The sequence below is a fragment of the Lissotriton vulgaris genome, chromosome 1_1 (genome assembly GCF_964263255.1).
Source record: "Lissotriton vulgaris chromosome 1_1, aLisVul1.2, whole genome shotgun sequence".
NCBI classification, from domain to species: Eukaryota; Metazoa; Chordata; class Amphibia; order Caudata; family Salamandridae; genus Lissotriton; species Lissotriton vulgaris.
Window position 1 is genome coordinate 448045281 of NC_141685.1, and position 12027 is coordinate 448057307.

Sequence of the window (12027 nt, forward strand, 5' to 3'; positions counted from 1 at the left end):
ATCGACGTTGAGAAGGCGATAATAGACGTTGAGAAGGCGGTCATAGACGTTGAGAAGGCGATCATCGACGTTGAGAAGGCGATCATCGACGTTGAGAAGGCGGTCATCGACGTTGAGAAGGCGGTCATCGACGTTGAGAAGGCGGTCATCGACGTTGAGAAGGCGGTCATCAACGTCGAGAAGGCGTTCTTCGACGTCAAAGGCGTTCATCGACGTCAAAGGCGCTCATCAAGTCGAGAAGGCGCTCATCAAGTCGAGAAGGCGCTCATCGACGTCGAAGGCGCTCATCGACGTCGAGAAGGTGCTCATCGACGTCGAGACGATGATAGTCGACGTCGAGATGACTTTCATCGATGTCAAAAAGGCGCTCGGCGTCGAGGAGGAAAGCATCGTCCTCCAGGAGGCGTTCCAGAGCCAGGACAGAGTCATCGGTTTTCACGAGGACACGGTCGCAGCGGCGATGTCGCTCGGCTACCAGGGGTATGGCCTCGAGGTCCCCACCTTCAGGTCCGGCGAAGAAAAGGAGAGGGGAAGAGTCTCCGGGCTCGGAGTACTCGCAAGTCTTTTCGCCCTCCAAGCCGAGGTCACCTACACCTCCTCCGTTACCCAAGGACCCTCCTCCACGTAACCCGATGCCTCCTCCACCACCTGTTCCTCCACATCGTCCTCCTCCTCCTACACCACCACCTCCGCCAAGGTCTGTCTCATTACCACATCTCCCGACGCTGCCTACGGGGCAGCCACAACCTAGGCTCACGCTTCGGCCTCCACAACTCTCCGCTACGGCCCGTGGACCGTCCGAGGCCGCAGAGGTCGAGATATCACTCTAGACGGAGGGATAGATCCAGGAGTCGCTGTCGCTCTTTTACGAGGTCCAGACGGCGCCACAGGAGGGACCAGTTGAGGTCAGTGCCAGGTACTATTCACCTACCCTGTCAAATTCCCCTCGGACGAGGGTGTCTCCAGTAGACGACATAGTCTCCTTCCAGGACGTGTTGCTGCGAGGGGCGACTAAGCTGGGCATCACGCTCACTGTGCCCGCGCCATTGACTTGCGTCATCTTCGAGACTCTGCACAAGAAGCAGTTATCTCGCCCGTTGCTGCCCTTGGTGCCTGGGCTGGTAGAACCTGACATGGGGCTGTTCCTCACCCCTGCGGCTACGAGATCGGCGCCTTCAAGGCTACAGAAGAAATATAAGGCTCCTGACTCGGACCCAGCTTTTCTTTCTTTGGATCCCGCGCCTGACTCGGTAATTGTGACGGCAGCAAGAAAACAGCACGCCACCACTCCGTCATCGACCATGCCTCCTGACAAGGAGAGCCGCTGGATGGATTCGGCAGGCAGGAAGGTTTGTGGGACGGCCTCCACCTCCATGAAGGCTGTGAGTGCCTCAGCACTGTTGGAACGCTACGATCGGGCTCTGTGGGAGTCCCTCCAACAGTTCGTGGAACACCTTCCCCGGGAAAAGAGGGAAATTTCCAAGAGATCCTTGCTGAAGAACTGCTGGTCTCCAATCAGGTGATAAGCTTGGCTGCGGATTTCTCCCTCTTGGCAGCCCACGGGTACTGCCATGGGGTCAACCTGAGGCGCCGCGCCTGGTTACGTCTTACATCCTTGAAGCACGAGGCGCAGCAGAGAGTTGTCAACCTACCCTCTTGGGGCGAGACCCTCTTCGGGAAACATGAGGACGACAAGATAGCCCGCATGAAGGCAGAGGCGGAAACCCTGACGGCTGTCGGGTTAGAAAAGCCTAAGGAACAGAAAAAGACCTTCCGCCTGTTCCAGAGGCGGTATGAGGCGCAAGGCAGAGGGCAAGGTCGGCAGGCTGGACAGCAACAACAACAACAGCAGCAGTTCCAGCAGAAACCGTTCCAAAAGCGCCAGAGGGGCCGAGGTGGTCAACAGTCTTCCGCCACGACCAAAGGCCCGGCAGGGTCTAGACACTGAGGTGCTACTTCCCCTTCATCCGTTACCTGCTCCGGGGGGGGGGGGGAAAGCATTCAACATTACCTGGCAGAGTGGAGAAACATTACTCAGGACAAGTGGGTGCTGAATATTGTTTGCAATGGATACAGTCTTCGTTACACCAGCCCACCCCCACCGATTCCACCGGTTGGCTTGCAGTTCCATCTACGCGAGCTCAAGGCGGAGGCCGATACCCTGTTAAGAAAAAGGACGATAGAAGACGTCCCTCTGTCTCAAAGGGAAAGGGTCTTTATTCACGCTTCTTCCTAGTACAGAAGAAGGACAAGAACGAGTTCAGACCCATTCTGGATTTGTGACAGGCAAACAAGTGGATTCGCAGGGAAAAGTTTTGTATGCTGTCTTTGCACCAGATTTATCCTCCGTTGCAGAGAGGAGACTGGCTGTGCGCGCTAGATCTGCGAGATGCATACTTCCATGTGCCCATTCCACAGAAACATCAGAAGTTCCTGCGTTTCCTCATCTGCACCAATCACTATCAGTACACCGTACTACCGTTTGGACTGAAGTCTGCACCCAGGACTTTTTTGAAATGCATGGCGGTGGTGGCAGCGCACCTGAGAAAGAACAAGGTGTTTGTCTACCCGTACCTGAACGATTGGTTGATCAAAGCCTCCACCTTCCAGGAAGCGCAATTGCACTTCAACAGGACGGCCGTCTTGCTGAACCGACTGGGGTTGCACATAAATCTGTCCAGGTCTGTCCCGATTCCTGTACAGTGCCTGCAGTACGTGGGAGCCTCCATCAAAACGCTGTCGGTAAGCGTGCCTCCTTCGGAGGAGAGACGCTTATCCATCCTTCAGAATGCTCAGGCTCTCATAGCTGCTCCATCTACAACAGTGAGGACGGTGTCTTCTCTACTGGGATCGATGGCCTCTTGTATCTTCCTCACTCCGCACGCGCGCCTACACATGAGGCCGCTACAGGAATGTTTGGAGGACCAGTGGGACCAGAGGAAAGGGTGTTGGCACGATTTGATCCAGTTGTCTCTTCACGCCCAACAGTACCTGAGATGGTGGTGCTCGTCAGAGAATCTTCTCAGAGGGGTTCCTTTTCACAAGGACATCCCGACTCAGACTATCGTGACGGATGCGTCTCTCCTGGGCTGGGGAGCGCATTCAGACCATCTACAAATCCAGGGAACGTGGTCTCCGGCAGAGTCCACTTATCACATCAATTTCCTGGAACTCAGAGCTGTTCACTTGGCACTGAAAGCCTTTCATCCGTCCTTCCAGGCCAACTCCTTGCTTGTGCAGATGGACAATACGACCATAATGTATTACCTCAACAAGCAGGGGGGTTCGAGATCGCGCGCAATGTCACAGGAAGCGCAGGCGATCTGGCAGTGGCTGTTAGCCAGAGGACTGACGATTACGGCGACTCATCTGCCAGGTGTGCAGAATGTTCAGGCGGACACCCTCAGCAGGTTGCTTCACGAAAACCATGTGTGGGTCATAAACGCTGAGGTGCTCGACGACATCTTCGCCATGTGGGGCACTCCAGAAGTGGATCTGTTCGCCACCGCCGAAAACAGAAAATGCCGCGACTTCGCCTCGAGGTATTACCAGCCGGGGACTCTGGGGAACGCGTTAGGGATCAGCTGGTCGAGCAGCTTTCTGTACCCTTTTCCACCCATTCCCCTGATTCCGGCGGTGCTCATCAAGCTGGCCAGGTCCCGGGCGCGTATGATCCTCATTGCTCCGGAATGGCCCAGGCAGTGGTGGTTCACGGACCTGCTTTACCCGTCGATCCTGCCTCATCGACGGCTGCCGTGTCAGCCAGACCTTCTCACGAAGTTCGGGGGGCAGTTGGTGCACCCCAACCTCTCATCGTTGAGTTTGGCGGCATGGCTCCTGAGATAGTGCAATATGGCCACCTGAATCTTCCTGAGGATTGCATGGACATATTGAAGGAGGCTAAGAGGCCATCTACTAGGATCTCTTATGCTTACAAGTGGAAGAGATTCTGCATCTGGTGCATTTCTAAGAACTATGATCCGACGACTTGCAAGGAGGCTGTTATCCTTCCATACCTTCTGCATCTAGCTCAGTCTGGACTTAATTTCCATTCCATTAAGGTTCACCTGGCTGCATTGACTGCTTACAGGAAGTGCCCTTCGCAGGCATCCTTCTTCCAGATTCCTGTGATTAAGGATTTTTTGGAAGGGTTGAAGAAGGTGTTCCCTCCGGTTCGGCTTCCTTCGCTTTAATGGGAACTGAATGTGGTGCTGTGCAGGCTGATGAAGGAACCTTTCGAGCCTATTCATAAGGCTTCACTGCAGCACCTGTCTTGGAAGGCGGCGTTCCTCGTGGCCATTACATCGGCCCGCAGGGTGAGTGAAATTCAGGCATTGTGTTGCCAGGAACCTTATACTGTATTTCATGCTGCTAAGGTTGTTATGCGTACTCACCCTAAGTTCCTTCCCAAGGTGATTTCTGATTTTCATGTGAATCAGACTATAACTTTACCAACATTTTTCCAGAATCCTTCCACTCCAGCGGAACGGTCTCTTCATTCCCTGGATGTCAGAAGGGTGTTGAACTTCTATCTGGATAAGACCAAGGGTATTCGTAGGTCCGACCAATTGTTTGTCAACTATGGGTCAGTCAGGACTTGTCTGGCTACTTCAAAAACAGTCCATCTCTAGGTGGATGGTGTTGTGTATCTAGCTCTGTTATCAGAAAGCGAATAAGACCTTAGGGGGTAAGCCTAAGGCTCATTCTACCAGGGGCAAAGCAGCTGCAACAGCTTTGCTTCGAAATGTTCCCATTGCAGAGATGTGCAGGGCGGCCACTTGGAAGTCGGTCCACACCTTTGCTAAGCATTACTGTTTGGATTGTGATGCCAGAGCAGATGCTCGGTTGGGCAGGCTTCGTTGCAGAATCTGTTCGCACAATAGTGGTGTTGTCTATTTTTCTCCACCGCCGGGTTGTTTTTTGGATGGGCTTGCCATTCTATTCACTAGATTATGACTATACACAGAGATCCCCTACTACAGAAGGAGTAGTTTCTTACCCGTAACTCCAGTTCTGTAGTAGGGGTATCTCTGTTATAGTCCTAAGCGCCCGCCTTCCTCCCCGGTGGAGAAAATTGTACTGTGATGTATGCTACAGGCCTTGCTTTATGCTCCTTCAAAAAGAATTGAAAGTAAAAGGAGTGGGCTGTGCATGCTGGGATACCGAGGGTCTCTAGAGAGTTCCTTAAAGGCACGGTATCCCTTTTCCAGACACATAATGGCAGCCTATGGAGGCTTGTCTGTCCATTCCTTCCTCTCTATCATTTCAAGGATTGGTGAGGGGAGGAAAGTTTCTCTAAAGAGGGGAAACTTGACAGATTGTGTTAAATGTGTTAGGAATATCCTTGGCATTTCTAGTTGAAGTACTGGACAGTGTAGCCTTGTAGGTACAGGATGCATTATTGTCTTTAAATTTCTCTTAAGTGTCTATGCAGGACTGCAATGAAGACAGTTTAGGAGATTATTTTTGATTGCTCCGGGGTCCACGCACATGTGCGGGACTATTCACTAGATTGTGACTATAACAGAGATACCCCTACTACAGAACTAGAGTTACAGGTAGGAAACTACTCCTTCCCTTCGGTGTCAGCCACGTTTCCCCGGGCCAGCAACGGTGATTTCTGGGCCAGCAAAGTTACTGTTAATGAAGGGGTAGGAATGCCCGGGCCGGCAGGGGTGATCTTGGGGGAAATCGGCGCTTTCCGGTCACGGCGCTCTCCGGCCACATCGCTCCACAGTGCAGTCCGGTCACAGTCCGTGGTCGCAGCAGTGAAAGGGTGTCTCCTGTGCACCCCCAGTGGCGCTGACTCCTTGATCACCTGGGGAGCGGGCCACCCGTGCCAGCAGCGGTAATTACAGGCATGCATCGATCTTTCTTCCGCAGCGCTTCACAGCACACTTGGGGTCCCGGGCGGCGGCGGTGGTTGCGGTTGGAACAGCGCTGCTCCGCAGCGCTATGCAGCACCTTCAGGTCCTGGGTGATTTTGGTTAACCAGCGCTTCCCCTCCACAGGGTTTGCAGGGCAGGTTGCACAGGAGGTAACACGTGGTGATCGTGATGAATTCCCCCACTAGGTAGGGGAGTAGGCAGCAGTTGCTTAGAGTCCGGGCAAAAAGGCAATCTTGTTGTGGAGACACTCTGGAGGTGTTTCTTCAGGGTTTCCCCCAGCAGGGTAGGATCAGCCGGCAGTAGGGCAGCACAACAGGTTGGGGCAGCAGTTCCTTAGAGCAGTCAGCCTCCTTCCAGGTGGCAATCCTTCCTAAAGCAGTAGTCCTCACTCCAGCAGGGATCTCTCCTAGTCCAGCAGTGTAACAAAGACGTGAGGCCAGGACCCTCCCTTATATATCCCACAGTCTAGGGGATAGAAAGTGGTAGAAGTCTCAGGAAGGGTCTGGGGGCAGGGGCTTCTGGAAGAGTCCAGGGAGTTCTGGTATGTTCCCTGCCTTCCCTGACCTAGCTGTCACATTGACGAGAGACAGGGACGTTAAGGCTACAGTGGGCAGCCCATCACAGCCCATCCAACGGAAGAAGGTGTCAATCACCACTCCCACCTCCCAACTCAGGCAGCTATCAGTATGCAGAGGGGACGGGGGAGTCTACAGTGCTCAATCTAAGTGTAGGCAGGAAAAGGTCCACTTTCTAAAAGTGGGATCCCTAGCGTAGTAGTGCCCAAACCCCATATATTATTGGAAAGGGTTCCCTTCCGAGTCCAACAAGACCAAACATGACAGACTTATTAGGTCTCTGTCAGAAATGATCCCATAAGGGGGGTTCCCAATGCTAGCCTATGGAGAGTTAAGCCTTACTGCAGTAGTAGGGGCTTGTGGCAGATATGCCAGCGTCACAAGGTTTTAGGGGAGAGCACCTGCACCTCAGCACTGTTTAGCAGTGGTGAGGCGCCCAGAGTCCTAAGTCCAACAAAATGTAAGGTAACAATGGGAGGCAAAATGGCTAAAATATAGGGGAAGACCACCCCAAGGCTGACCGGTCTAACAATGGTATACTGCCAATTTACCTCGGTAAACCACAACACAATATATACCTATGTTTTTTGACACATTAACACCATTTACACATACTACCACAAATTAAAAGTCAGACCTCAAAATGTATGTTCCTGCCTTATAACATATACATCCCTTCACACACACACTCACGCTACATTTGTTTCAATTAACACACTCCAATCTACTCCACTCCCCTCCATGCCACTCCTCTCTATTCCAGTCTAGGCTATTCCACTGTGCACCACTCTCCTTTTCATCACTCCACGAATTGCCAATACTCTAGGCTAATCCACTGTACATCACTTCGCAATCTGCTCTATTCTATATACTGAACACCACTCTATGCTATGAGTATCCACTGTACGCCCCTCCAGTGTACACAACTCTATGCTATTCTACTCTATATCATTCTACTTAGCGCCACTTTAAATGTATGTCACGGCACTCTGCGCCACTCCACTGCACTCAAATGCAGTGCAAGCCACTCCCCTTTACCACAATCCAGTGTATGCTATTACAATGTACAACACTACATTGTACTCCACACCACTACATGCCCCTCCACTCCACTGTACATCACTACACTCTACGATTCTTAAGTCTACACTATTCCTCTGTATAATACTGTACTCTACACTACTCCACTTTATGGCACTCCACTGTACGTCTCTGGACTGAACACCACTAAACTCAACGTTATTCCACTCATCTTTACTCCACTGTTTGCTACTCTACTGTATGCCACTTAACTCTACGCTGTTCCACTCTACGCCACTCCACTTTACACCACTCCACTGTATGTCACAGAGCGCAAAAGTAAATATGCTTTGGGGAGAAATCTGTGCAGAACTGGTGGTGGCTACTGAAATGTTAGAATAGTACATTGTGGGACACTGTGAGGATGTTTGCTGATAACTTATCAAAGGATAATCGAAAAGACTTCATAAACATACTGAATAACAGTCTGTTAAATTAAAGTATTTAACCAAGTTATAAGTCTATTGTTTGATTCTGCAGATCTGGCATTATTAGAATTTTGCCTACCACTCCAAAGAATGATTTAGAACAAAATATTTTGGATCTCCATTTTCTGTGGCCCAGAAGAAGAGATGCGAAGAATGAACGTGGAAGCAGCAACGTTGAAAGTGGTTGGCCTAGAAAAGAGAAATAGATATTTCACATATCTGGTCAGACTACAATAGAGAGGCCTTACCAGCTGTATCTGCTTGAGTTGTTTTAAACTCCTCTTTGGCAGATGCAGCATTAGAAGCATCTGGAGTAACAGTCTCCTCAGAAAAGCAGTACTGTCAGTGATGGTCCTGTAGAGGCTGGGGTTCTCATCAAAAAGATTCTGACAGGAAGTAGCAGCACAACTGTCAATGACCTCTACTTTCATACGCCAGTGATTGGATGTGTTCAGTGGAGTTGCAAAATGCATATCTCTGCACTTCAGTATTATGTGAAATTTCTTTGGGTTGTTGTAGGGCACTCACAGTATCTATACATAGTCCTTCTGTTCACCCCGAAATCCCCTCCTGTAACATTTTCCAAGTAAATAACAGTGGTGATAGTACCTTGAAAGAAGAAAAGGATTTAATTTACCCATATCTAGTAAACAGACTAATCCAGGCTTGAGGGATTAAAAGTACATTTCAAAATGTTAAGGCTATGTTGTTTCTTCTTCGCATGCTTGGTCTTCAGGTGTCATTTCAGACAAATCAGAGGTCCTATATAGAAGCTGGCCTGGCACGAGAATCATGGGTTTGTTGTTCTCCACTGACCATGTGTCTTTCCCATTAGATAGTGCTGACAGGGAAGCTCACCCCCAAAGGCAATTGACCTTGGGACGATAAAGTCTGCTCTTTATTAACATATATATTTCTTTTAACTGGTACACCGTACTCCTACTGTGACTAGAGGTGCTCGCGAGCACTCAAATTTCAGAAGGTATATGGTGAGAGCTATAATTCATATTTGTATTAAAAATAGGTCCGGACGGCTTACCGTCTACAATAATATGTAATGTGTTAGCAATATCCTGTTTAACGAGCATGCCATGTTGTAACTAGGGGCATGCTCTCACCAGGAATGAGGTGGGTGTCTAGACATGGTACTGCTGTTCTAATTTTTGTGGGTTGAACTCCTAAAATTGACTGATATTGAACCACAGCTTGCATACTGATTTCACATTGGGTAAACAATGTATCCCAATTTCCAGGACTCCTACCTTGTGATAAATCTGAGTATTCATCCAGGTTCTAACAGATGTTCAAATGATTCTATGGTATGTCGTCATTAAGCCCTCCTTTATTAGTCTGCAGTTTAGAAAGCCACCTCTTTTCTTTTTCTAGGAGTTTGTTGTTAATTCCTGCATGTGGAGTGAGTTTCTCAATAACTGATCATCTTATGTCTTTGTTGCTGTGGTTTTTCTCCAAGAAATGTGTGTCAGTTTGGTAGACACTTTCCTACACCGTATCGTGCTGTTGTGTTCATTGAATCTGATTCTTATGGTCATTCCGATATATTGGAGGCCACATGTGCATTTGATGATGTATGCGACATTGCTATTGTTTCATTTAGTGTGTATTCTCTTTTCCCACATATCGTGGGAGCCCCAGGTCAAGTATTTTTGACTGTTTGTTAAGCAGAAATACAGAACAGTTTCTGCAGGGGTAGTGCCCTGTCACTGGATGCAGGTCTTAAGTGCAGTTTAACGTTCCAGTGTTCTTTGCCATATGTCGCTATGAACCAGTATGTCTCTGATACTTTTGTTCTTTTGAACGAAAATTGTAGTTTTCTGAAGGACAACTGGTTTGATGTGAGTATCCGCCAGTGTTTTTTCACAATCTTCTTAATAGTATTGGATGAGGAGCGATCGGTGCTGACGAAGGTCAAGGAGCCATTATCCTGTTTGGTGTTGGTTCCGAGCAGTGCCTTTCTAGGGATGTTATGCTCCCGTTTCTGTGCTCTTGCAATAATTTTCCCTGGGTATTCTTTGCCTTCAAGTTTTTTTGGTTAGAGTCACAGCTTCTTTCTTGTCACCTACATCAGAACAATTTCTCCTAAGTTGTACAAACTGCCCTACCAGACGGTTTTCTATGAGTGCCCGGAGCTGAGAACTATTAAAATGCAGGAGGCTTTTTCATTCTGTAGTAGGGGATCTCTGTGTATAGTCATAATCTGTGAATAGTCCCGCCCATGTGCGGGGACCCCGAAGCAATCAAAATAGTCTCTTAAGTCGTCTTCTTCTGCAGTTCTTCATAGACACTTAAGAGAAAATAAAAGGCAGCATAATGCAGCCTCACATTAACAAAGCTACATTGGCCAGCACTTCAACCTGAAGTGAAAAGGATAGCCAAATAATATCATTACATTTTACACATTTTACAGAGTTTCACCACACATACAGAAACCCCCCTTCACAAAAATCCTTTGCATGATAGAGAGGAAGGGTTGGACAGACAAACCTCATAGGCTGCCATTATGTGTCTCGAAAAGGGATACCATGCCTTTTAGGAACCCTCCTTAGACCCTCGGTATCCCATGATGCACAGCTAAAGGCAAGTTACTTTCAGTTCTTTTTTCCGGCTCCTGCTAGCAGGACCCTGGAGCATTGAGCTCCACTTTTTTGGATATATTTTCCATTGTTGGCTATTTTTCAGTGAGAATTGTGTTTTACCCAAAGTATGGGTTCTTCCTCTTCCAGTTGCTGTCTTTTTTGACCAGTTTTACCACCTCTATCTTGTCAAAATGCCAGCTTTATTCGACAAGTGACCTGAGTGTGGTAGGAAGAAGGCCAAGTCAGACCCCCACAGAGTGTGCATACTCTGTCTGCCTTCTTCTCATGTACCTGACTCCTGTGATATTTGCCATTATTTCTCCAGGAGGACCCTGCGTGACTGGGAGAAGATCTGTCTCCAGGCCTGGAGCAGAGGAGACATCAGGAAGCAGGTGGAACCTCTGGACATGGAGGGGACTCCATCTTCATCCTCTGCCCATGCATCGGCCTCTGGGGCTCCTGAGTCAAGAACCAGCCCGGAAATGTCTGCCTTTTTCTCATGTACCTGACTCCTGTGTTATTTGCCATTATTTCTCCAGGAGGAATCCTGCGTGACTGGGAGAAGATCCGGCTCCAGGCCTGGAGCAGAGGAGACATCAGGAAGCAGGTGGAACCTCTGGACATGGAGGGGACTCCATCTTCATCCTCTGCCCATGCATCGGGCTCTGGGGGCTCCCCAGTCAAGAACCGACCCTGAAATGGCACCGGTCCCGCTCAACGTCGAGGGCTTCGACGTCGAGAGGTATGACTAATATCTGTTCCCCGTCGACCCAGGACTCTGGGTCGAAGCGACGTCGACGTTCGACTTTGAGGGGTAGGACGTCGAGACCTCGGACAAGGTCGACGTCGAGGACTTCGCCGGCATCGACACACCATCGTCGTCGTGCTGAGTCCCGAAGAGGCAGGCGCTCGCTGTCGAGATGACACCTACGTTTGCCTTCAACTTTGACGCGAAGATCGACGTTGAGGAGACGAAGATCGACGTCAAGACGATAGACGTCAAGACGATAGACGTCAAGACGATCGACGTCAAGACGATCGACGTCAAAACGATCGACGTCTAAACGATCGACGTCAAGAATATCGACATCGAGGAGATCGACGTCGAGGAAGGAAAAGTCGACGTCGAAGAGAAAGTCTACTCCCTGGACGGGTTCTAGTGTGGTGAGCGTCTCTTTATCAGAGAGTTCCCAGTCGCGGCGCCGCCGGCGTTCCTCCTCAGAAGAGTCTACCTCCAGAGCATCCTCTCCGAGACCTCCTCTTAAGAAGAGGAGAGTACTTAGATCTCCGGACTCTGATTACTCGAGGACCTTACTCTCCCTCAAGGCCTAAGACACCTACTCCACCACAACAACTTCCTTCTCCGCCTCCTCCACCTCCTCCTCCTCCTCCTCCTCCTCCTCCACCTCCACCTCCTCATCCTCCCCCACCTCCTCATTCTCCTCCTCTGCCTCTACAATTG

At 49.8% G+C, this 12027-nt stretch overlaps 1 protein-coding gene across 2 annotated transcripts in view; it reads left to right on the forward strand.

Moving 5' to 3' along the window:
- Nucleotides 1–12027, forward strand: part of ATG4C (autophagy related 4C cysteine peptidase) — a 297476-nt gene that overhangs the window by 126873 nt on the left and 158576 nt on the right. The window lies entirely within an intron of this gene.